We start from the raw sequence: 27,732 nt of genomic DNA on the forward strand, positions 1-27,732 counted from the left end.
TTTGCACAGGGGTGAGCAAACCAGTGGTTGAACACTGGAAATAAACTCAGGAGACCTGATTTTAATTCCTGACTCCGTGAAGTGGGGAAGCTTCGGAATATCATTCAAGCACCGTTTTCTTTCATTGACCTGGTTATTTTCATGAAATCAATATATATTTTGTTTCTGTTTTTGACATTATTTGCTAAACATAAAGTTAAAATACATAAAAACTCATTAAAAGTGTTATTATAGCACGTTATTTCTCACAGATACTTGGAAATTATCTTCCAATAAAAGGCATAGGAAAACAAAACAAAACAAAACACAGGTATAAATACTCTGAACTGCTGGTGCTTTCTTTGGATGACCAAGATGTCTTTCCTTCTTACTGCCTTAAAAACATGATATATAATTAGAATTGTGGTTCTGAAGTATTTGAGTTGGCTTGATTGTGCTTTATAAATAATTTATTTACCATATGCTTTGCAAGCTACTTATGAAGCTATTTATACACAAATTAAAAAATGTTGGAACCCAAATATGTACATGTCGATATTCAACATAGCACACAATTTACTAGTCCTATTTCAAGTTTGTAGAATTTATTTTTTCAGCAAAATAGTTAATCTGTTTCAGCCCATTTATGCTTCACTGGTATTTTTCTTACATAAAAATTTTGACCTATGCCTAGAATAAATAGAAGTAATGAATGGCATTGGCAATTGTTTTCAGAAAAAATGAATATTTTATTTTATTTTGATCGCATTAATTTTGTTTTTAATTTTCAAAGTTTTTCCATGTTTTTAATTAATTAATAATAGTAGTGGTGGTAGTAGTGGTAGTAGTATTAGTAAAAGATATGTGTGAAGAGAGTTTAAAAGAAATCCGAGGACCAAAAAGGGAAACCATAGTAAAAACAGTGTTAGGAAGCTGGGGTAGAGAAGAGTATGTCTCTGGCACATTAAAGTCCTCAGAAACTTCCGGAAGCCTACGCTAATGAGAAATATGATGCATCTTAGGATTTCAATGTTAGGTCAAAGAAAAAATCCATTGAAGACCTTGATTTTTTTGCTCTACATTTTTGGAATTTTTTTGAAAGGTATTTAAGGAATATTGAATAACACATTGCAGGAGGTCCTCCAATAGAAACCTTTGTTGTAAGTGAATACATAGCCAGGGTGGCTCTAAGGTATAGGAGTTCTAAGACAAATATTTCATATGGGGTACTTATCTATTTATCAGTATATCTGTCTATATCTATATATCTATTAATCTGTACCCATCCATATCTGTCTAGATGTAGATTGATCGATTGATGGATAAATATGAGCCAGATCAAATCAGCATTTGAGTACCATGCTGGCAGGCCAGTTTCTGGTAATCCTGTAAAAAATCTTCAGTGCCATTAAGCAGAAGCCATGTTCCTGCCAGGACCCCCACCTACCAGGAATCGGGATGATCACGTGGCCCTGGAACAGCTCCATAGTCCAGTATTGGGCATGGGGTGAGCTCTGAAACTGAGTGGAAAGTCAGTTTCTTATTAGATGCTGATGGGAAAAATGGGCACCGAGGCCCCAGCAGCTCCAGTCCAGCCTGGGGCAGCCCACCCAGATGACCCTGTGGCCCACAGATTAGCCTGGGCATGAAAGCCATCTCAGCAAATCCTGACAAAGTACTCCAAACGTGGAAGTTCCCTGGTGTTACTGTACACTACTTCTACTTACATGATTTCTCCATACAATCATGGAATATAATAATCACTAAAATATTTTTACAGTGAGATAGGTTCTTGTTGCACTGGTATACTTGTTTTTGGTGAGTTGCTTTAATATAAGGTTTGAGTTTTGAAAACCCAGATGAATGAAGGGGCAGCATAGCTCTCAAGCTGCCTGCTTCACAAGTGGCGGCTCTCTCAGCTGCGCCTGTGACAGAGTTGGACTCGGACTCAGGGTTGCTGACCAATGTCAGGGGAAAGGTGTGCTCTGGTCACAGTGGAAGCACATCTATAGCCTTTAGCTGAAATTTGAAGTAAGGAAGCTGACGTTTTGTGGAAAAGTTAACGAAACTACTTTTAGTGATCCTACCTAAGTAGAGGAGTATTTTACCTCCCAGTGGACATTAAGCAAATGGCACTAGGAGTTGCTTATGCAAGTATTACAGAATTCTACCTCTCTAAATAGAATGAAATGTGTCCAACTCACTTAAAAATGAATTAGAATTTCTAAACAGATTAAAAAGAAAGAGGTACGAGGTTGAAGTATTATAAAATTAAGACATTTTCACAGGCACTTGGCTGTGCATTTGTAAGGTATAATATAAACCCATGGTTCACAGGCACTGTGTGTTTCTAATGCAAATGAAACAGCAGTTGCCAAAATCTCCTTTCCACATGGGACATAGTTAAAGTTTAATTAACTCTGTCTTAATGATTCTAGTTGTGGGGATAGCTGAATGACAACATGGGGACAGATTCAAGCTATTATATGTAAGTGTAAACATATAGACATATATTTAAGCTATTGCTTTTTCTAGAAAGGCTTTGAGATAGTCTATAAAAAAGAAAAGTCAAGTATTATAAATAATATATAATACAGAGCTAAAGAAAAAGGCAAGTGCAAAATTGCCAACAAAATGATCAGTGAAACTGTTGTAATTGAACTTCAAATTTAACTTTGTTTCTCTGCAACAAGAGTATCTATGGAAAACATTAATTTGTATAGTTCCCATCATTGGATCTTTACTTATTGAGAGGAAAAATACAGTTCTCTAGGTTCAAATATTAAAAAGATTCATGTAGAAATTTATCGGGTGGGAGGTTTCTGAGTGGTGTAGTTGACATTAATCTCAACAATTGTTCAAAAGGAAGAAACGTTAATGCTGATGTCCTTTCCAGAAAGACCAAACAGTGGTATTGCTTAAAATGAATAGTCCTTCATTTTATATACAAGGAGAGCACAAGAGTGTCCAGAGGCAAAGCCAATGCTTTCTTCTAATAAACATGTTGGATTTTATACAAGATCTGCATAAGTATAAGGTACCATATTGCATAGTAACAAAGACGTTAGTTTGGGAAAAATTAATTCACACATTTTTAATTGCCCACAGTCTCCATCAATAAGGCCTGAGTTATTCATTGCACAAACACACACATGCACACACATCTAAGCTGGGTTTTTACACCAACATGTATAACTGAGTACATGTCTGTGAAGTTCTAACATTGTCATAACCTCAAATCTATGTATCAAGAAAATGCTCCTCAATTTATATTCAGAGAATAATCAGAAAGTTGAGTTGTGATTTTTGGATAATCTCTATTGGCAGCAATTCTTAGCTTTAAATTGTTTAAAATTGCAAAATCTAAACAAACTTATATAAACCCTACCTCCAGAAGCATCTGTTTATTCACCATATTTTTGATTGATGATGTATTAAAGTTTGAAAAGGGGCTAAGCATTGTGGGATATATTTAATACAAAGGTCCCTAGATGCAGTTATGGCAGGTAAGCCTCACTGAGTGCTTCTTTGGGCAGAAAGTGTTTTCCTCTACGCATGCATCACCTGTGTTATCTTCACAATGGCCCTTTGAAGAACATCATTACTAATCCAGTTTTCTGCATGGAAAACTGAGGCACAGGAGGGTTCAGTAGCTTGCTCATGGCACAACACTCAAATGCTGAAACTGGATTTTTAAATCAGGTAGTTTATCTCCTTTGCATCAGAAAATATCACACTGTATTTTATAAGGATCTTAAATAACAATAATTTCAGTACTCTGTCAGACCATACCATGGCGGAGAACCTATTAGGGATTGAGGAGAAAAAGGGCAGTCTGTCACTAGGTCACCAGGAGCACTTGAGGTGCATCTTGAAGTACGAAACTACTATTTCAAAACAGATAGTCTGAGGGAAAAATGTAATCTATTTTATTGACTATGTGTTACAGTTGTCCCATTTCCCCCTTCATTCCCCTCTGCCCTGCAATCCTCTCCCATCCACATCCCTTCTACCCAGAGAAAACATTTCTACATGCTCTGAGGCTTGAAAGTTCTTAGTGGGCCTAAGTAATCATATTTTAATATAGTCAGAATGTGATGCTAAATGTTTAAAATAAATAAATACAGGAAGTATGGAGAGGTTCCATTCTGATACCGAGATTAGGTTTATTTGTTCTTGTTTTCTTTTTAATTGAGATATATAACAAATGCAAAATGTTATAACAGTTTCAGGTGTACAACATAATTATCTGATGGTTATATTCACTGTGAAATGATCAGCACAATTTGTCTAGTTATCATCCATCACCACACATAGTTACAGTATTTTTTCTTATGATGAGCAATTTTATGATTCACTCTTTTACTGACTTCCTACTATTATTTACTATATCCACTTTAATGCACATTACAGTAGTATTTGCTCTTAAAGGTATCAAAAACCACTGAAGTGTCTTCATTGAGGACTCACTTGGACAGAATTGCAGGTTTGAAATGATCACTTGGAGAGCCACTTAAAAGACTCACTGGAGACAGAGAAACAAGCACAGAGACAGGAAATATATGCAGGAAAAAGTTAGAGTAGGCTTGTGCAAGAAGCAATGAAGGAAATGGAATAATAGGGTTGCAGATGTGAAAGGTAGAGATACAACAAAAGAGTTCAAGATCCATGGGTTATGGGAACAGTAAGAACAAGACAAAAAGTTAGTACAGAATTGCACATAGAGAATAAAAAAGAGGGAGAAGGAAAAATGCACACATTTTGCTAGTTTTTGCTAGTATTTGGTGTAGGCTTGATTCTAAAGGAAGGGGAAAATGAATGTTATTAGACATTATACATCCATAGTTACTTACAATTACCCAGGTGAGCTATCTCAGAGATATTTGAATACATTTATCTAGGGCTCACCAACAGGCTGCCAATAGAGACAGAGACATGGGTGATGGGTGTACAGGTAGGAGTCAAAGTCATAGAAGTGGATGACATACCCTAGAAAAAATAACAGAGACAATGTGGGAACCCTGATCTTGAACTGCAAAGTGCATAATTAGGCCGTGTCATGGATAATAAATTAAAAGTTTTAGGAATTGGAAAAGACAAATCATGTAAAACTCTGCAGGTCAAATTAAATAATGACTGGTACTGGTTAGGGCAGTTAGTGAGCCAGAAGTGAGCTTCACCAAAGTAATTTTAACGGTTTTCTCTAGAGCCTAAAGAAGGGATAAAGTGATTGGAACAGTGGGTAGATTTCAAAAGTGTAGATGAAAGAGACTGATCTATGATATGCCTGATTCTATGTGATAAATACCTCATTAGTTAGTGTTTTCCAGAGAACCAATAGAGTGTGTGTGTGTGTGTGTGTGTGTGTGTGTGTGTAGAAAGACAGAGAGAGAGAGAGGTGAAGACATAGACAGTGAGAGAGAGAAAGTTATCTTAAGGAGTTTGGCTCACATGACTGTGTTGATATAAGTCCAAAATCTGCAGCATAGGCCAGCATGCTGAAGAAGCAAGAAAGCCATACAGATAAACTTAGTATAGCTATTCTAATTTTTCTAATTATACATGTATACAGATATATAATATGCATTCATATTACATGTTATATGTACTATGAGTTTCCTTAGGCCCTCAGGGTTAATCTCCTTAGATGGAGATGGAGAAGCAGCTTTGCTGGCCAAAAAACACTCAGAATTTCAGGTCTCAATGCCACCAGCTTCCTCAGGGTCCACCCACACATCTGCATTCCAGATTCCAGAACCCCATTTCTTCCCCATTTCTTCCCCACTTCAAAAGTAGACTCACTATGTGGCTGGGGCTTCCGTTTGCCTTGTGATTCAGCAAGTCACAGGATCAGATACTGGACTTGTTTTTCAGCAATCTCAGCTCTGTGGCTGCAGCAGATAAAGTTCTCTCTCCAGCAGACGTAGAAGTCCTCAGGTTTCTTTTGTGGAACTTCAGTTGAGAATTCAAATCCCTGAGCATGTTTGCTTCTTTCTGTACTTTTTCCAATGCTGTAATCTGAAAGTGTCTCTCCAAATGCATGTATTGAAATTCTAATGCCTAAAGTAGCAATACTAGGGAACAGGGCTTGTGAGAAGTACTTCCGTCATGGGGATGGAGTCCTCACGTTTTAGACTAGTGCTTTTAGAGAAAGGCCCCAGAGCTCCCTAGCCCCTCCTGCTGTGTAAGGACACAGCAAAGTCTACAACCCAGAAGAGTGCCATTATCATATCATTCTGATACCCTGGACTTAGACTCTTAGCTTCTGGAACAGCGAAAAGTAACTTTCTGTTGTTTATGAAGTAATGGCTCTATTGTATTTTGTTATAGCCGTTCAAACAAAGACATCTAGCAACACGAAGAGCAACCAGCCATATCATTAGAATCATGAGTTTGACAGAAATGTACCATATGCCCTGAACAGTGTGGCTTGGTTGGACATCACCCTGCATAGAAAGAAGGTGCTAGTCCATCCCCGATCAGGGCACATAAGTGGGTTGTATGTTCGGTCCCCAGTTAGAACACTTATGAGACACAGCCAATGATGTTTTTCTCTCACACTGATGTTTTTTGCCCTCTCTCTAAAAATAAATAAATAGAACCTCTAATAAAAATGTATCATATAAATGATCACTCAAATTCTTGCCTTTTATAAGTGTTTAATTAGGAGTCTCCAGTGGTGATATTCTGCATATCTCTATTGCTATACCACCTCAGAGACCACCAGTATTGTCTTCAATATGGGCAATAGAGTCGGTGTTTTTTAATTCTATTTAGATGAGAGAGTCAGTTTCAGAAACCGTAGAACTGATTAGGGAAACACATCTATCACTCCTGGTACCAAAATTTGTATCAATGAGGGATATTCGGAGAATCAAAATAGATAGACGATATGTGGCTTGTATATTTATATTTCTTTATTTATTTTAAATATATTTGGCTCATGCTACTGAGGATACAACAATCTTTAGGCCTGGCTGACGGGCAGGGGACCGAGAAAGAGCAGGAGTTTGCACTGAAAGGGTTTCTGCTGGCAGATTTCCTTCTTGACTGGGAGAGGTCAGTCCCTGTTTTATTAAGGCATTTAGCTGGATGGATACACTATGCAAGGTAATCTATACTTCTCAGAGTTCACCAATTTAAATGTTAATCTCATTCAAAAAACACCTTCTCAGAAACATCCAGAATGATGTTTAGTCAAATATCTGGGTGCCCTGGCCCAGCTATGTTAACATGAACAATTACTTTTCACAGAAATCTTAGACCAAGTTAGGTGCTGATGAAGATGAGATGGCCAATTAATTAGTCAGAAGAAGGAAGTGCAGCTGACTCTTGGATTCAAGGAAGGTAACTTCTTACAAAGTTTCAGGTGGTGCAACTAACAATAATGTGTGATTTTCTTCACCATCAAGAATCTCTAGGAAAGGACAAGAATGAGAAGGTGATTGTATCTATTCATTGTTGCAGAATTATATGCCCTGTGTGATGGAAGAGAGGGAAGGGTACCAAGAAAGAAGTCTAAGAGAAACCAGGGTCACACTACAAATACTAAAGTTCCAAAGAGATCTAGCCACAAAAATACAGGCTTTTTTCTACATGAGAGTCAGGGCAGTGGCAATATTTTGGGAATTATGTGAAGAATTTGGTTTTGTACTAGTAAAAGGAGTAAGAAAGAAAAAAGATTGAGATAGTGAGACAACTTATTAAAATAGCTATAATTGCAAAAATAACGTTTATCTGGAATTTCTCCTAAATTAGCACAATGGGATGGCAATATTTTGACTATATCCCTTTGCATAAAATATGATGCAAATTATATGATAAAGTTATACTGACAGATTTAAAAGACATTTTCATGGCTCAAGTATCATCTATCTATTTATCTGTCTATCTACCTATCTAGCTAGCTAGCTAAACTTATATAGCTTTAAGAGAAGCTTATAATGTAGTGTTAAAAATCAGACCTATTCCTGTTCATTTGAGATTCAAGGTTCATTGTACTAACTCAGTCTGCACTACAAGATTTAAAACCTTTTGCATCCTCTTGACTCCTGCCTTACTTACATATATGAGAATATTTGCAGTGTATTTGAGTGCCCTAAATCAAGGTTTTGTTTCTAATCCTTCCACCTGCCAAATGTATTGACCTGGCTGCTAATCAAAGCATCTCTAGCTACATGTTCTTTCTGTAATAAAACATCAGAAGGAATCTCTAGATAAGCATGCTATTTTATTGTACACCTTGGTTCTTAATCATATCCTTGAATTTTATAGTTCCTCTCAATACATCAGGATATCTTTGAAATAATCATCATTGAATGTGACTAGATAGCAATATGTTTAAAAGAAAAAAATGCTTGAAATGTAATTTGAACACTAAACACAATAAAGTACTTTTCAAATAGTCAGTGCCCGTTGTATGCCAGTTCTCTCTCCTTCACAATTTATTGTCTGCTTCTGGCATGCTCTTTATAATAGCGATGCCATAAAGCTTTAATGTGTTTACTTTAATTGAATTGGCAGGACCTGTAATGAAATTTAACTATCTTTAAGTCAATATATGAGTAACTAGAACCAGAATTTGAAAATAACCTGGACAGCATTAAGATTTCAGCCCTATTTTTATGTTTCTCTTCTTTTCTACTCCTCTATATCTTTTCCCCTCCTGCTGTTTCTCCACCCTACATCTAACTATATCTCAACCCTGTTTCAGGGATATTGCTGACTATAGTTAAATGATAGCTGGGATGAAGAGTAAGGAGGCTTTGACTCAAATTCCAGGTGTTCAAATAATTATCAGTGCAAAGATGCTTAAGCACAACTGTGTCAGTTCACACTAATAACATAGCGTGATGTCACATACTCAGAGTATGTATTTACCAGGAATAGCTCAAGTGCAAATGCCACAACTTCACAGTACAGGTCATGGAGTATGTGTGTGTGTCTGTGTGTGCATGTGTTGTCAAAATCTTTTCTACAAAATAGTTGTTGGATTCCTTGGAAAATGGTGCTATTTTTGATCTAACATGATGAACACCTACAACTTGTATTTCATACCAAGTGACAAGAGATAGGACCTACTGGAATTATTAGAGAAGTACCCTGGGAAAGGCCACCTATATGAAAAGGTAACCAAAATAGGGAATACAGAGTGATAAAAATGCCAATAAAAATCTAAGTTTAATGTTCTGATCTTTTAACAAGATTGAGTTTATGAATATGTATATGGTTGTATATTCATTAAAATGAACTTGAGGTGTGATCAACATTAAACATAGTATATCTATAGATAAACATCCTTCTTTCTTGACTGAAAAAATGACATGACTGTCATGGAAAGGACCATCTCTCTATATTTTATTATTCATGAGGCACCACATATTTTATTGCTACTGACATTTAATTACTTTTTTTAAAAGATATTTTATTTATTTATCTTTAGAGGGGAAGGGAAGGAGAGAGGGAGAGAAGCATCAATGTATGGTTGCCTTTTGTGCATCCCCTGCTGGGAACTGGCCTGCAGGGAACCAGCCTGCAACCCAGGCATGTGCCCTGACTGGGAATGAATCGCGGTTGTCTGGTTCGCAGGCCCGTGCTCAATCCACTGAGCTACACCGCCAGGGCTTGACATTTAATTACTTTAACTAATGTACAAAATTACTATTATAAAAGCAATCCTGGAATTTCCCATGGAGATGGCCTAAAAAAGATTTCCTATATAACACATATCAGTGTAATCACTGTTGAGTAGATTCTTAATGTATACTCATGCCCATTATTAAAGAATGCCATTGTTTCTTGTTGATTTATGTCAACTTTCAAGAACAGTTAGTCTTCCACAGTTTCATGAATGTTGGAAGAAGACATGAGATACCTGGATGAGAGAAAAGGGACATTATCACTCACAGTGCAACACGCAACATGAGCATTCAGGGGGACTGAGTGAGTTTTCAGTGCCCCATGTACCACAGGGGTAAATGGACAGCCCACGTGAGTGCTGTGCATACAGTGGGCTGTGCTGCAGGAGAAGGACATAGATAAGTCCCTCCCTTTGTTTGGGGAAGAGACACTATCTCTGAGTTACTGGGTAGTAAGCATGTCTACTGTGTACACTGGATGAAGACACTATCTCAACTCTTCCAGTTGGTTTACTATATGCATAAACATTCTTGGCAGTACCGTCTTAAAAAAAAAAAAGACATTCAGTGTTTTCTGTGTAAGACCTGCAGGAACATAAGGGATGGTGAGGAATTGTCTCCAAGTACCATGTAGTGTTCTGACTCACTAAAGCAATGCTATGTAATGGTAAGGCTAAAAACAATTTAAATTCTTTTTATTCTGTCAGTGAACTGAGTGACTTTGTCAGCAGACAAATTATGACTGCTTCCTCTCTCTCTCCCTTTCTTTTTTTCTGTCTCTTTTCTACTTAAGCAACATTAAAACAATTTTCTCTGGAGTATGTATCCACTTATATTCTGAGTCCTGGACTTAGAATTATAAATGTAAAGAAGAGGTGGGACTCAATATATAAAGAAATGTCCCAAGTCTACTTCTTCTTGTTAGTGATGCTGGACTCCACAAATTAACTATTTTCTCAATAGTCTATGCAGTATACATATTAATTTTATACTGTAATCTTTACACTATACATATTAATTTTTCTTATATAAATTATATACAACAACTTAGTTTTCAACCACTGGATATGAATAACTTTTGGGGATATAACCTCCTCATAATTATAATGATAGTCTCACTCTTTGTTTAAAATGTAAGAATTATTTTTTTCACCATAAACAGTGATTTACTGTAAGAAATAGAGAGTTCATATAAAATTAAATTTATCTTTATTTTGCAAAGTACTAAGGGCTAGTGAACTTTGAAATAATTGTTTGGATGTATTTATAAGATTGTATCACATAATTAACCTTCTATCATAAAGAATATGATATTTTTAATCCAGAATGCTGCTTTGAAAGTGGTGGGCATTAAAAAAGGGCAATACTATTTTTTCATAATATACAAGGAGCCCCAAATATGATTCTTTGCTTAGTAAGTATATAAACTAAATAATGCATTGGTAGCATTGAAAATATAGTTACAGTTGTGTGGACAATCTCAGTTACTATTGCAAATATGTTTCAAACAATAATCTTGGAAGACATTCCCAAAGAACAGTTCTGAAGCTTTAAAAACAAACAGGATAAGTTAAAACACAGGGGGAACTATAGTTTGGAAATAAAACTGGAAATATTCGAAAACACAACCCTCCAGTAATTCTCCCTTCAATTGAGACATTTTGAGACCAAACAGGACAATATTTAAAATAACCTGATTATCCACCATATGATTGTGATCAGGAAATTCATTAAAATTTCTCCATTGTTTCACAACTGTCCACAAATCAGAACACTGAACTCACGAACTCATGTAGTGCCAAAGAACACAGAAATGAGCAATAGCTGAATTTCTATCAAATGTTTGAAGAAACATTGTTTTATTTAAACAGAGCTTCTTGACCTAGTTAAAGCTTAGTTTAAAGCTACAGTTGAAAATGCAAGTGTGATAAAGATAACATAAGTATATATATTTTTCATTTTCTTTCTTTCTGCCTCCATCCATCTCTCCCTTTCTTCTTCTTTTTTTCTTCCTTCTTTTATTTTAATTAGACAATCTCTTAAGAGACCAAAGGAAAGGGAAATAAATTTAGGATAAAAACAGAGGCTATTACAACAGGCAAAACACACTAAATGTGTGTACAAAAATATACCAGGCTTCTTTTTAGAGTCATTAAAGATGTCTAAAAAATCCTAAATATATTTTCAAATATTAAAGAATTATTGCAAAGACACACTTTAGTGAGAATCTTTGTGGATCTTTGAGTTGCTTAGAGGAACTGCAAGTGATGTATTTGATGACTGGGCTGCCCTTGAACAAGTAAAGTGTCATCATTACTCCATGAAAACTAGGACAAGCACTGGGTGTTATTTCAGTTGCATATCTAGCTACTGTGCATCATGAAACATCAAGGCTTCATCCCCATAGATAGTGGGCAGAAGAAGTCAAAATGAGGAAAGGATGGAAGAAAGCTGTTTTAGAATCCAGTTATTCCTGAAAAAAATGATGTCCCCAAACATCCAGGGTCTGAACTGACCAACTCCTCAAAATCTACTCCTTTTCCTGGTCATATTGTTTTATTTTTCCTGGAAGGAAAGAGGGGTTTTAAAATTGGGTTTGCTTGAAGAATATATATAATTTTTCTCTGTGTAATTAACACTGTTTTTTTAATTAAAGAAAACCAAAGAATCTTAATCACACATTTTTTCCTAAAAGTTACAAGTATGTAAGCATCCCTGAAGTGCTGTTCTGCTTAATAAATGCCCCTGCTCTTGCTACTGTCTATTTCAAGGTCAAAGAGTGCCAGGGAAATAATTTGGTCAATAAAAAAAACCCTGTACATTAACAAGAGGCTTTCAAGTATGAACAGGTGTAAGGCACTAACAAATTATAACTTTTAGACCAAATCCAAATTGCTACCTATATTTGTAAGTAAAGTTTTATTGGCACACAACCACGATCGCTGGTTTATGTACAGTCTATGGCTGCTTTCACACAAGATGGCAAGGTCGAGTATTAGGACAGAAACAATATAGCTTCTCAAGACTAAAATATTTATTACCTGGCACTTTACAGAACAGTATGCTGCTCTTTAGTTAGATTATTACCCTCAAAACAACAAGAATGCTATGTGAACTCACATTTTTCATTTGTAGATGCTCAAAACTTCTCTCTCGGTCCTGTCCGTCTGGGAGATTGAGAGGGCCAGTTATCAGAAATGGGATTTCTGGGAAGAAACCAGCAGGGTGTGCTGGAAGACTTATAGGCTTTTTGTGGCTTTGCACAACCATATTGCCTCAGCATCCTCATTAGTACAATAGGAATAATATAGAAAGAGAATAATAAGGTTATTATGGGGATTACTTAATCCACAGGTAGGACAGTGTACTTAGATTCTCAGCCAGTGTCATTAACATTACAGTGCCACACTCCAGACTTTTTGTCCGCTGTGGAAACTGTAACATTTCTAATGGAATGTGTGGATGTGAGCTTCAAAGAAAAGTTGTCTAGCTCCATCAGAGAGTACATTTCACTCCTCAGGACAAGAGAAAAGTGAAGGAGGGATCTATTATATTCTATGGAGTAAGTAAGACACACATTCTCATTTCCACCATTGCCCCTGAGATTGCCAAGGACCTCCCAACATGCCCATGTCCCAATCTCTTGTTCCCTTATCTAGATGTATCCAAGTGACCAGAACAGTATCATACGATATTGGATACACAGTCCCAATAAATAGGGAAATTATTACTAGAAATCGTAAGTTCATTTTGTTCAGAGTGCAGTGATCCCTATTATAAAGCAAGAATGAAGCACGTTCATTCAGGGTTTACAATGTAGTGGGAAAGTCAGGTTAAAAGAAAGTATTTCACTGTGAACAAATAAACAAAATCAAGACCAGCATCTTGTAGCACACTAAAGATAAAGTAAATATTGCTATGGTTAGTGGAGAAAAATAATTTAAACACATTTAAAAGATCTCACTTTTTTATTATATACTTTTATTTTATTTTTTCCATTTATTTTATTTTTGTTCAAGTACAGTTCTATGCTTCCCCCCCCACCTGTCCCCCTGACCTCAGCCATCCCCACCTCCCTCCCCTGATTCCATCCCCTCTTGGTTTTGTTCATGTGTCTTTTTTAGTTGTTCCTGAAAGTTCTTCACCCTTTCCTCCTATTATCTCCTCCCACCTCTCCTCTGGTTACTGTCAGATTTTTCTTAATTTCAATGTCTTTGGTTATATTTTGCTTGCTTATTTGCTTTGTTTATTAGGTTCCACTTAGAGGAGAGATCATTTCACTGCCTGGCATATTACACTTAGCATAATGCTCTCCAGTTCCATCCATGCTGTCACAAAGGGTAGGAGCTCCTTTTTTCATTCTGCTGTATAGAATTCTATTATGTAAATGCACCATAGTTTCTTTGATTCACTCATTTTCTGATGGGCACTAAGGTTGCTTCCAGCCCTTGGCTATTGTAAATTGTGCTGTTTTGAACATTGGGGTGCATAGGCTCCTTTGGATCAAGTTACACCATATACAAAAATAAATTCAAGGTGGATAAAATATTTAACTATATAAGTCATGACACTATAAAAGTCCTTCAGGAGAACATAGGCAGGAAAATCTCAGATATTCCCCACAACAAAATTTTCACTGATATGTTTCCTAGAGCAAGGGAGAGAAAAGATAGAATAAACAAATGGGATCTCATCAAAATAAAAAGCTTCTGCATGGCTAAAGAAAACAGCTTTGAAATGAAAAGAGAACCAACCTTGTGGGAAAACATAATACCTCTTTGCCAATGATACCTCACACAAAGGGTTAATCTCCAAAATATATAAAGAACTCACATAACTCCACTCTAGAAAGACAAAAAAAAAAAAAAAAACCTATCATAAATGGGCAGAGGACTTGAACAGACACTTCTCCAAAGAGGACATATAGAGGGTCCAGAGACACATGAAAGGATGCTTACTATCACTAGCCATCAGAGAGATGCAGATTAAAACCACAATGAGATACCAGTTCACACCAGTCAGAATGGCCATCATAAATAAAGCAACAAAGGACAAATGATGGTGAGGTTGTAGAGAAAAGGGACCCCTAGTGGAGTGTTGGTGGGAATGCAGACTGGTGCAGCCACTGTGGAAAACAGTATGAAATTTCCTCAAAACACTAAAGATGAGACTGCTTTTGACCTGGCAATTCCACTGCTGGGATTATACTCTAAGAAGATCTCACTTTTCTTTTCCTGGCTGATTTAAACATTTATCAGAAATAATGTCTGTCTCCTTTATATCCATTACAAGAAATGATTACAAATAAATTCTGCACCTACATATACATTAAAATTTTGTGTTTTTATGGAAGAAATTTATATTTCATTTTCTTTTGAGTGCCAATGTTTAAATTCAAAGTTTATACAAGTTAGTTAGGGCATATATTTTTATCAATATTAGTAAACATGGTCTCATTAATTAATTTGCCAGGCATATTTACAGCTTTTGCCTCCACTGATTAGATTTTTCTGTAACATCTACTGTTTGATTAAGTACCATCTTTAGTTACCATATAGGACATCAAATATATTTTTAAATAATTTTTGAACTTTTGTCAATCAGTTTTGGAGTACACTCACATTCATGTTTCAAAGGTGTTGCCTTCATTAATGGATATGAATATATTCCTACATAATATTTTAGATCAAACAGTGATCTAGAACAGTCATTAAGTTAATAATTAACAGAGTAGGGGACTATTCCAGTTCAATTAAATAAAATTGGGGACTATTCCAGTTCAATTAAATAAAATTATTACCCACAGAAAAATAATTATATACCATCTCAATATACTGAGCTTCCCAGATGAGAGTTCAGGAGAACAAAGAAGATAGGAAAGTAGGTAAGAGCAGGGACTGTGAGAATTTTAGGATTACTAAAATAGGAGCTTAGATACAAGAGAGGAGTGAATGTTGTCAAGATGAAAATAAAGGCTTCAGTTCTCTCCCCAGTAAGTCTTAGTCTTCAATGATACAGATGTACAAAATCAGGCCACTCTTACTTTCTATTTTTAGACTAGTAGGAAACAAGTCTGCACGTGTCAGTTATGTAGGGGGGTCTAGCCCCTCCCACGTGCTTTGCACCTTTCAGCAACACATTTCCCTTGCAGCTGCTTCTGTAGGGCAGAGTACATCATATCCTTGTCCCAGTTCTGCCTGGCCTTGCAATGCAGGTCTCTGTTGATTTCCCAAGGCCAAGGATGCTGCTGCTGTTGCAAAACATTGTTTTCTTCCCAGCAATTATCCAGCAGGGTATAGGGTTACTCCTGATGTTAGAGAGAAATTGTTCAGAGCACCCACGTTTACTTTCAAAACTACTCCTGTTGGATGACAATTATGTGACCACCGTAGAATGTACATAATTTAGAAAACTTTCTGGCCCTGAAGGCCCTGACTGTATTGTTACAGCTGTATTAAACCACACCATGCACACAGCTATTTTGCTGGAGCCATGTGCTTTGCACTTGATTGGCAGAGTGTCCAGAATCAGCTGGATTAGTTAACACTATTCTCCCTGTGGCCTACTCTTGATTTTGACACAGAAGTTTCCTGATCATTATTATGACTTTTTTTCCTTAGGAATTCCTATTATTATCCTGAACATGTTGCCTCAATCTGGGATTCTACATACATTACACATACTTAACAACATGAATACCCTATATTACTACCAGAAAAGTATCGTGTTCTTTTAGAAATTTTCAAGTGAAATAGATATATAGGAACGAAAAGTTCAATTTAATCTTAACTGTCATTATCAGCTAAGATTTGGGCCAACCTTTGCCACACTGCAATGTCCTGTGAGAAAACATTGTCCTCACTTCAGCGGGAAGGTTCTGTAGCGTATAAATATGTGTGACTAAGATAAGCCATTTTATTTATTCTTTCCAGATCCAAGAAAAAGTTTGGGTCAAAGTAAATGTTAGTCTTTTTTAGAGAGCAGAAACTAATTAGGAAGTTTCCAGCTGAACACTCTCCAGCTTCCAATATATAAAAATCAAAACTCCACTGGATACACATAATTATTATGTTGGAAAACAGTTTAGCTATAAACTCATTGGTTTCTCCACCTCTGTGAATTGTCTATAACTTTTATAGGATTTGAGTAGATAAAGTTGGAAGAGGAGGTGATGCAGTGGAGATGATGTTTCCAGAAGTGTTTCCTAAAAGAATATTTCTAGTGTTTAGTAAGTGACCCATATTATAGCTTAGAGGTCAAATACAAAAGTAGACTAAAAAGTTTTTTTAACCAGGGTTGATAGGAAAAACTAATTATGATCAGAGATGTACACAGCTACAGAAAGAACCAAAATTAATAAAATAGAAGTCTATATCCTTCAAGTTGTTGCCCACTTTGACAATTCCGATGCTTCTGGAAACCACTTTAGCTTCGGAGAAATGTCATCTCACAATTTCCCATGACAGTGGGAGATTATTCTTGCTGTGATATTTATGGCTGTGGTGTTACTCAGAGGTAAGGATTTAGGCACAGGAAACCATGGCTGTGAAGAAAAACTTAGGAATGAGAAGAAGAGGAAGGATTTGAAATGCCTGTGAGAGACAGCATGATAGAGTGAATGTTAGAGGTGAACTATAATATAGCAGTAATTACACCCAGAATTTAATATTTTTTTATTTCCATGTGGAAGTATTCAGGATTTATTTCATTAATACTCTCAGTACCCCCCCCCCCAAAGTGGAATGCTGTTGCTTTCTGCATAGGAAATGTAAGAAATGGAGACATGGACAAGTTCTGTTACTTGCCCTGAGTGGTTCATAAAACTGGGGTTCTGGAGTCCAAAAATAGGTCCTCTAACCAGAATAGTGGGTGATGAGCCCGTCTAGCCAGAAAAAAACATCTGACACTGCTTAGTATGCTTTCTGGCACATAAGACATGTCAACAGAGTAAAGCGGCCCCCACGTGAGCCCAGGCTGCTGGTGAAGAGGTCTGGGAAAGTGTGCAGGGTCACACGGACTGTTCATCCTCATGATGTCAGTTCCAACAAGACAAAACTTAAGGCATGTATTAATTCATCAGCATGAAAAGGACATCACAATTACTCAGTTATGGGGTGAAGAACATGTAAGGGAGTTTACGTTTCAGTGGAAATGAAGAACATTAGAGCAGCAGGACTTTCAAGACACCACGCCAAATATCTCTAGACAAATCAGCAGTAAAGAATGGGACCACAGAAATCCTCCTTTGCTTATCTGGGATGACTTCTTCTTCCAACCACAGAGATTCTCAGATTCCTTAAATGGAAAAACAATCTGAAAAATATAACTATTAAATAAATATGTTAGAGCTGCAGAGATTTTTCTTATGTATCTCTTTTATATATAATATAAGTGCAAAACATGTTTGCTACACACAGATATTGTATGACAAAATATACAACGCTACATCCCTAAGTGGTTTTGACCTTCACTTTGAATAGGCCCTTGGTTAAAGCTTATGCTGCTAATGTGTTATGTTTTGCTTACTTCCATGACAAAATGTTCAAAAACTAATCCCATGCTTCAGCAGACTTTAAGATAAATTGGAAAAAATGTAATAAATGCTTATTTTACCTGAGAAAGAGACAGGAAAAGTTATCATAAAGGTTGACAAGAGAAGTTATCAGCAAATGTATATACCATTTGTCAAGGAAACTTTTGAACACAATTTATTGATGTCTGGGAAAAAACAAATCTTGCAAATCCAAACAAACTGAGTAAAATTTGCTATTTTATTGTCTTATTAGAGAACAAATGGGTGAAACAGACAAGCAAAATGCAACACCTCAGTGTGTTTACACAAGTACAATCAAAATTAAATTTCAGGTCTGTTGCTATTCATGAATAGAGGATAGTTTAGAGGGAGGCTGGGTGGGCTGTCGTAGGTGAACGATTTCTGAGAAAATATTCACAAACAGTATTTTGTGAAATGTGGCTGAAAGGAGATAACCGCACATAGTTTTAGGCTGTCAGTTATAGGTATTGATGTGAAACCAACACATTGTAAAATAAAATAGCAACAAATTCCTATTCCTTTAATGGTGTGTCAATATGAGGGAACAATGTAGCAGAAATATACTTGAAACAAGATTATGGGAGGCTAAAAAAATGAAGAAAAGTAATTTTAGTAGATAGCACAGCAGAATGTTACTAGCCCTTTGTGCAAGGCAAAGTTCTGACGGCTTTTCACACATCGCTTCCTTTACTCACAAGATTTTTACCCAGGGGACCATGGAATGCATGAAGATATGACCCATTTGTTTAAATCCCAGACCAGTGCTGAAGTGAAAAGCAAGTATTTCACATGATAAGGGAAGTTTAAAAATAATCGAATCTTCTATTTTTGGATAAGATGAATGAAAGATATAATTCCCAAGTAATAGTAAAGTCTTAGTAGTTTCTATCTGATATCACCTATGTTTTCCCCACAGAACACTTTTTGTGAAACCACAGCCTACCCAGTATCTGAAAGGTGGTTTCCAGTTCTCCGTCTCTTCCCCCATTCTTTTCTCACCCTCCTTTGTTTGATTAGAAATGCCCAGTAGGGTTTCCACTTTGGGTCAAACTTAAAGATACAGGAAGGAGAAGTGACTAAAGAGATCCAAGTGTCAGAGTCATTTTAAGAAGGTTATTACCTTCCAAAGGGAAAGATTAGTAGTTCTTTTACTTTGATAAGTTGTATCTTGTCGCATGTGCACTATTGTTGCAGAAATTACAAAAACAACACTTAGATAAATTATGTAGGGTAGCCAAGGTCAATTGCTCTTCTAAGGAGAGTAAGCATAGCCCCTACCTTTTTGAAATGAGCCACATTGATAACATCTATCTAACAAGAGCAATCAAAAAGTTAATGTAGATTCATCAGTCTTCCCAATTATAAACTATTTACTGTATACTGCATATAGTGATATTGAACACTTATGTATACAATAGAAATATTGTATTTCATTGAAAATGCCAACTCAGCCCTGGCAGGGGCAGCTCAGTGGATTGAGCACTGGCCTGCAAGCAGAAAGGTCCCAGGTTCAATTCCCAGTCGGGGCACATGCCTGGATTGCTGGCCAGGTCAACTGGTCAGTGTACCTACTGCACATTGGCATTTCATTCCTTCTTTTCCTCCCTACCCAACTCTCTAAAAGTAAATAAATAAATTTTTAATGCCAACTCAATTAATTATTACTTGGACTCTAAGTGAGTTTCCCCTAGAGTTGACTTTGTCACATTATAGTCAAATAGGAACTACAACTCGTAATTAGTAAGAGCCTTCTATGTCACACGCTTAGAGATAGAGAATTCAAGGAACACCAAGTATGGCTGTGGAGGGCTCAGCTCCCGGTGAGTCAGTCATCCATGTCTCTGCTGTAGCTGTCAGGTTCATGATGTTACTTGGGCTCTACAGTAATTGCTCAGAGTAACTGTTATAAGAAAAAGAAAATCAGACTTTCAGATTCCTCCCTGACAGAACGTGAGCAGGTTTCTGGTAGGATATGTAAATCTACATTTTTAAGAGGAAACTGTCAGTAATCAGATTTAGATGTCCCAATATTCACACTTTGAGAAACATTGACTTAGACTTCATCAAAACCCTGATTGGCAGTAAAATTGCCTCTTAGCCATTAATTTTAGGATCAGTGCACACAGGGCCGATGAAGTTCTCACAATATATGATGGTTTCATGGTTAAACTCTCACCAGGGGATTTTATGTTCTAAATTGTCAGCTTTTTCGGGAACTCTCTGTGGAATATCAAGTATTAAAACAGACTGTGATTTCCTCAATTGCTCACAATGCATCACAGAAAAAAGTTTGAAATTGTCACAGTAATCCAAGACGAAATTAATTCTAGGTGTTTGCAACCTAAAAGGCTGATAATTGTATAGCAGATGAACTGGAATAGGAGGTAGAAAATATATATAATGGATGTTCAGAAGTTTTTAACTGCTGAGATACACAGTAACAACTTCAGCTGGAGCTTTCTGTTAGATAATTACTTATAAGTCAGTAGGTTACTAAACCTGTTTAATTTAAAGAAGCGAATTTTTCTGAACCCCTACTGCATGTCAGGTTTGTTTCTGTGAACAAATCATAACAAGCTCATAATCAAACATATTTACAATTATATAAACAGGACACAAGATGTCCAGACTTACGCAAACCCAGGTTACAGATGTGCTGTAGAAATAAGTAGTTAATTTCAGTGCAATGGGGAGAGCCTAGGAAGTTGGAAACACAGGTGAGAGAGAGGCTGGGCAACACCAAGCAAGGCTTTATGTGTTAGATGACCTTAACTTTTAGTAATAGAAACCGAGCATTTAAAACAACGTGTGGAGTTGAAAGACAAATACCATATGATCTCACCTTTAACAGGAAGCTAAACAACAAAACAAACAAGCACGCAGAAAAAAAAACAAAGACACTGAAATAGAGGACAAGGGGACAGTGACCAGAGGGGAAAGAGAAGGGAAGCTAAGGGGGAAAAAAGGGGAGGGATTTGGAGGAACAAATATGCAGGACACAGGGACGAGAACTAAGGGGGGTGGAAATGGGAGGGAGGTGGGGAGCACAGGGCGGGGGGCTGGGATGGGAGAAATAGACAAAAAACTGTACTTGAAAAATTAGTAAATATAATTATTAAAAAAAAACAACTTGTGGAGAATAGGAAAGGCGTGGAGATACAACAAAGGAAGCTGTGTTTGAAAACCATTGGTGCATAGATCGCTGTGGAACTTCAGTAAAACTCGAAGACATTCAGAGCATCTAAGGGATCACAATATAAGAGTTTAGGAAGGATAAGAAATATTTTTGATGCGAAGGTGTTCCACATGAGCTACCTCCTATGGACTCTTCAATACATAATAAGGCACCTGGTCTGTTTTCTGTAGAAAATGCATACATGTTCTAGAGAGCTTAAATCAAAGGAGAGGATTTATCACATTTTTATTTCGGTAGACCTTCATGATCAGAACAAGAACATTGAGTCCTGGCTGGATAGCTCAGTGGCTTTGAGCATGGTCCCAATATGCCAAGCTAGCAGGTTTGATCCCCGGTCAGGGCACACACAAGAAGCAACCAATGAATGTGTGAATGGTTGGAAAGTTCAATGTTTCTGTCTCTCTTCCTTCTTAATTCTAAAATTAATAAAAAATAAAAATAAAAAAGAAGTACATAGAATATGAACTGAACTTGAGGTGGGGAACCTATGAAGAGGTTGGCACAGGCATCATGGCTTGAACTGAGACATCAGCACCTAGCACAGATACAAAATGGCAAATTACATATGCATTTTAGAATTAAAAACAGCTGAACCTGGGTAAGAAAGGTAGGGAAAGACACAGAATTACCAGTTTGAATGATTTGGTGCATAGTGATGCAGTGACATAAAACATAATGAGTAGAAAGAATGCTTAAAAGTAATTTTCCACGAGTTGCTAAATTCTGGCACCAGAGTTGTGCTGATAATAGATAAGGGCCACTAATTCCCAGCATATGTATATATTAACTCCTGCAAATATATTATGTATCAATACCATCCGGGAATCTTTAATTCATAAATTCACTAAACCTAAGACTTTGTTGACAAGGATTGAATCCATACCCTGTAATGAGAATTATATGCAAATTACTCTAGAGTTAATCCAAGCATAAATATAACCAATACGCTATAAATTGTATATTTCATATGTAGAACTCATAAATAATGGGAAATTATAGTGTCTGTTTGGAATATTAATAGATTCGTCTTTCTCCTAGATACACAGTTCTTCATTCTTGCACAGACTACTCATAGCGCAGTTCTATGGTGGGTTGGCATTCCCTTTCTTCATGGCCCTCCCTATTATTTACATAATGCTCTGACTAATTCTGCCTGAAGTAGTTCTGAAACTCTCATAAATATGTTCTATACAGGCTTTTTATTTGTTTATCTTCTATGCTCTGAAAAATTTGGGCTAGTTGTTTGTCATATTCACCCAAATGCTTCCATATAATAATATATTCTCTCTTCATGATTCTACTCTTATGTATGCCTCCCACTTTTCTCTTTCTCTTTTCCTTCAATTATTTTTATCTTTCTATATTTTAAGTTATCAATATATTTTTCTTCAGGCTATTTTATTATCTGTGGTCAATACCTCACTCTTTCACCAGGAAAAATGAATTATTACTACATGCAAACTAAAACACATTCCTTAAACTATTAAGAAAATACTGAAACTGGTTCTATGGTATAATGGTTAGCACTCTGGACTCTGAAGAAAATACTAAAATTTCAAGCATCATCTGCATTCTTTCTTTTTTTTGTCTTTCAACTCTGCTTTTTTGAAAAGAAAATATGGCTTTATTCTGTTAGTGTATGCTCTCTACAAGTTGAAATCAATAACCATAGTCAGTTTATTATGTATCCACTCTTAGCCATTGGGTGAGAGAGGAAAGAGACTTCTTCCTTGCCAGTTCCGGGTTATCTCCTATGACCGAATTAATGATCACTGTGTGTCCAGGGAAAGTGGGTTACAATTATTATCTAGCTTGTTGCATATTATTACCCTGAAAAAAGGGTGCTTTGACTGGCAATCCTCCCCAGACTGATATTTATAAAGAGAGGCAAGTAAGTAGAAAGTCTCACAGTGTGATAGGGATGATCCACACACACACACACACACACACACAAAAGTTACTTTCTAGCTCCCCAGTCACCTTGGCAGCTGGTCTTGGTTGGGACACTTAAGGCCGGAAGACGGTGGCCAAAAGAGGATGAAAAGGGCACTGGAGTCGATCAACTCTAGGCTCCAACTTTTTAGGAAAGGTGGAAAGTGTGTGGGGGGCACAAATAGACTCTGAAGATGATCAGAGAAGGCAAAGAGAAACTGGTCATTCTCACCCACACATGACCACACTGAGGAGACCTGGAATACAGTCCTGTGCCACAATGACCAAGACTGGGGTCCTTCACGACAGGGGTGATGGTGTCAAACTGGGCACAGCAAGTGGAAAATATGCTGGAGTGTGCACACTGTCTCTCAGTGACCAGGGTGATAATGACATCATTGGAAGAGTGCCAGGTCAGACTGGTGAAAAATTTGTAAGCCATGCAAATTATTGAAAAATAAAAATGACTAAAGCTTGGTTAAATATATATATATAAATATACATGATCTGGCATAGATGTGATAACTATATATATATGATCTGGCACAAATAATACCCTCTTGGTTACAAAATCTTTCATTAGAAAATAATAAGCATGTGATTCTACAACATAGCAATATCATACTCAAACATACCATATGATATTTTAGGTGAAATGTTCAAATAAAAATGAAATTATTACATCCTTATTATTTCCCTACCAACCACATTCAGGCAGAGCTTATTTCTGCCAGACTCTGAATATCTGTGTGATTATATATATCTGTGTGATGATTATATATATATATACACACACACATAGAGAGAGGAGATAATATATGTGTATGTATATATATATATTGTATATATAACATGTGTGTCTATATAATATATAGTATATTATAAATATATATTTAATATATAATATACAGTACATTGATTTATATTATATTATTTGTAACATATAATATATTACTGTATGTAATATATTATATATTTATATATGATGCATTAAAGATATGCCTATATAATATAGTGTATACTATATAGAGACATATAGAGAGAGAATAAGAATTATTATATGATTAATATATCATATAAAATATATATCTCTATGTATAGCAGAGAGATACAGAGATATAGTTTTAAGAAACTATGTATATAATATAGAGATCTATGATCTATAATATTATATAATATATAATATGTCTCATATATATAGAGAGAGAATATATATATTCTTTACAGTTTTTACTACACTACTTATAGCTCAGAGAATTCACTGTGATCATTTCACATACATTATCCTGCCATCGATAAAAAAAGAAAATGTTGGAAGAGCTGTTAAAATGTGAATGAGATGATGAGAATAATTTAGATATGTTGGGATTTTGATGATGACCACTCAGCAGTTCAGTGCATTAACTTTACACGGAAGAGGGGGTTAGACTTAGGGATGAGGACGTCCGTGGCTTGTGGGGCAGTTGGAAACTGGAAGTGGATACAAGCGTCTACATGTAGCAGGATTTCAGCTGTAAATCTCTTCTATTTACATGACCAACTGCTTGGCACAAAAGTATACTGAATAAAAGTTTCATGAATAGCTATTGTAAAAAGTGCCAGAAGTCTTCATATTTATTATATTTTTAAGAAACAATTTTCTTCTTTATCTGTATTTCCCCATTACATTTTTAAATTTTTATTATTTTAATTAAATGTATTGAGGTGACATTGCTTAATAAAATTATATAGGTTTCGAGTGCACAATTCTCACTACATCTGTATATTGTACTGTGTGCCCACCACCCAAAGTCAAATCTTCTGTCACCACATAGGTGGCCCCCTTTACCCTTTACTAACCCCTCCCCCAGCCCTGAACAGACACTTCTTGCAAGTCTTTACATATTGATTTCAAATTTTAATTGATACTTGCATGTAATATGGAGACAAAAGGATCAGATCACGTTGCTTAAAACTTGGACATTTGGAGCAGAAAGGTCTGTGGACCGTGTCTGCGTTGTGCATATTTTCAGGATTTAGGCTTAAAGTTGTTGGGGAGATGCCAGGACACAGGAAGGGGCTGCAGAGAGGGGCAGCTGTTCCTGAAGAGACCCCCAGGTCTTGGCCCTTCATCACTTATACATCTGAGCAGGTGGGTCCCCAACATTTAACCAGGTTTCAGGACCTTCGTGCAAAAAAAACATGACAAAAATGATGAGATATTATGTAATTTTTAGAAAATATTTCCAAGATAAAAGCAATTTTCTGCCTGAAAAAGTAAAAGAAAAGGTGAGAATGAACAATGAGGAAGAATGTTTTTTGAGTGTGGAGGATTTCAGGTATCAGATTGACTGTTAAAATGCCTCACGTTGTGTGTTAAACATCTTTCAACCAGGCATCCCCTTTCCACACTGCTTTTCACACACACTTCAGCTATTGATTCTTTGGGGTGATATTCCCACCATACAGATTTAGGAAAACCAGCACTAAGGCAGTAAAATAGTCTTTCCAGGTTTATAAAACTGGTAGCTGGGGACAGAGTGAGGGCGGAAATGATTGAATTTTGGGTTCAGGGCTCTTTTCACTTTACCAGAACTGCAGTACTGTTGGGCCACTTTTAGTTTAACTATTTGCTAAACTGTCATGAGGTTACAAATTTTTTTATTAAATAGATAATGAATTTAATCATAAAAGTTTTCAAACCATTGAAATGAATAATTGCCCTTGTTTTTGGTTTTATTATCAATTCAGCACTGTTGGAACAGGGAAACTGCCAATGGTGTTTTTCAACATTGTTTATAACTTTGCAACTCTGTTTAGGCACATTTTCATATCTACTTCATCAAGGCTGCTCTCTAATAACAGGCTGAGTGGGGTGCATTTGTTCCCTATGGCTGCAGTTACAAATTACCACAAAGTCAGTGTCTTAAAACAATGCAAAACTAGTATTTTAGTTTTGTAAGTAAGAAGTCTGGCATGAATCTCAGCCAAGATGCTGGGGGAGTCTGTTTCCCTGTATCTCCCAGTTTTTAGGGGCTGCCTGCACTCCATTCCTATCTGTGGCTGCAATCTTTCTCAGATTCTACCATTGCAGTTCTATTCTTCCACAGCCAATATTTAGCTTTGACTCCCTTTAGGAACCTCCTGTTAACTTAGACCTCATGCTGACAATCTAGGGTAATTTCTCTATCTGGAAATACTTAATTTAATCACATCTGCAAAATAACAGCTTTCCAAGGAAGATAACATATTCCAGATTACATAAGGTAGCAAGGTTACAAACTCCAGGGGTTAGGATGTGGCCTTTTTGAAAAGAAGAAAGAGAAAGAGCATTACTTTTGTCTTCCACACTGGGTTTTGATTTTCAAGCTTATGGTCTATAGGCATTTTTCATATTTTATGTCTGTGTTAATATATGATTTATTTGTGTTGATCCACCTTCATAAGTTCAGTTTATTGCACTCTCAGTTCTCTCCATCTTCAATTTTATAGTTTGATAACAAAAACTACAGGTGATGATTGAAGGTAAATATCAATTTTTTTCATACTTTCTCTCTAAATTCAATATTAATTTTCCAAGTAATCAAAAGTAAAATTATCTTTGATTAGAAAAAATAACTGCATTAAATCAAGGCAACGAGTTATTCTCAGACCTGGCCTTTGGAATATCTGGCTGGGAGATAGTCGTTTAGAAAAATCTATTACAATTTTTGTATGTGAAATCTTGATTAAGGGAAATTTTATAGGGCCTTAAAACATCAATTAAAACTTGATTAAGTTTTACAGCCCCCAAAGGCTGATAATTTTTTTTCTTTTTCCAGATGACAAAGAAGTATGTCCTGTGTACATGAGGGTTCATTAGCAATGTCGTGGCTCTAAAAATCTACATGTAGTAATTATTCTAAACTAACTCAACAAAGATATCTCCAAACTGAACCCCACAACAGAATTTAATGTCTCTATCTTTTCATAAATGACTATCCTCTAGAGAAAATGTTTCCAACATATGACTTTCTGAAACAGTCTTCCATTTCCGGAGTTTTGACAAAGTTCTATCTTGGACCAGCCCATAATCGAATCATTATCATGCCATATTGGAAATAAATCCCATTATTGTCCAGTGCTTCTGCCTATAGTCCCTAGACTATAGTCCCTAAATGCACAGGTAGGTGACGCTTCACTGCTCCCACCTGCAGTGTGTTCCATGATCCTTAGCATTCAATAAACAGTAGGTGCAGTTTTGAGTAGTAAACCAAAGTTCAAAAACTGTATTTTTCTCCTGTAAGAGCAGCTGTCTCAATTGATAAGCAGTAAGCCAGAGTAAAAAGCACATCCATTATCAGTTCAGTGCACCAGTCATACCATCTAAGGCACTGTGTGTTTATTTTTAAAATTTTCTACAACTGCATAATAGTATGTGGTTAATGGCCTTCTATGAAAATGTCAGCTGCATC

General features: G+C 36.3%; 1 protein-coding gene and 1 pseudogene across 2 annotated transcripts in view; both read left to right on the plus strand.

Moving 5' to 3' along the window:
* Window positions 1–27,732, plus strand: part of CDH12 (cadherin 12) — a 352,791-nt gene that overhangs the window by 116,792 nt on the left and 208,267 nt on the right. The gene's annotated exons all lie outside the window — the stretch shown is intronic.
* On the plus strand, window positions 1,401–23,753 carry LOC119050227 (60S ribosomal protein L30-like; annotated as a pseudogene).

Source organism: Artibeus jamaicensis, unplaced genomic scaffold, assembly GCF_021234435.1.
Source record: "Artibeus jamaicensis isolate MK-2021 breed Jamaican fruit bat unplaced genomic scaffold, CSHL_Jam_final scaffold_369, whole genome shotgun sequence".
Classification (NCBI taxonomy): Eukaryota; Metazoa; Chordata; class Mammalia; order Chiroptera; family Phyllostomidae; genus Artibeus; species Artibeus jamaicensis.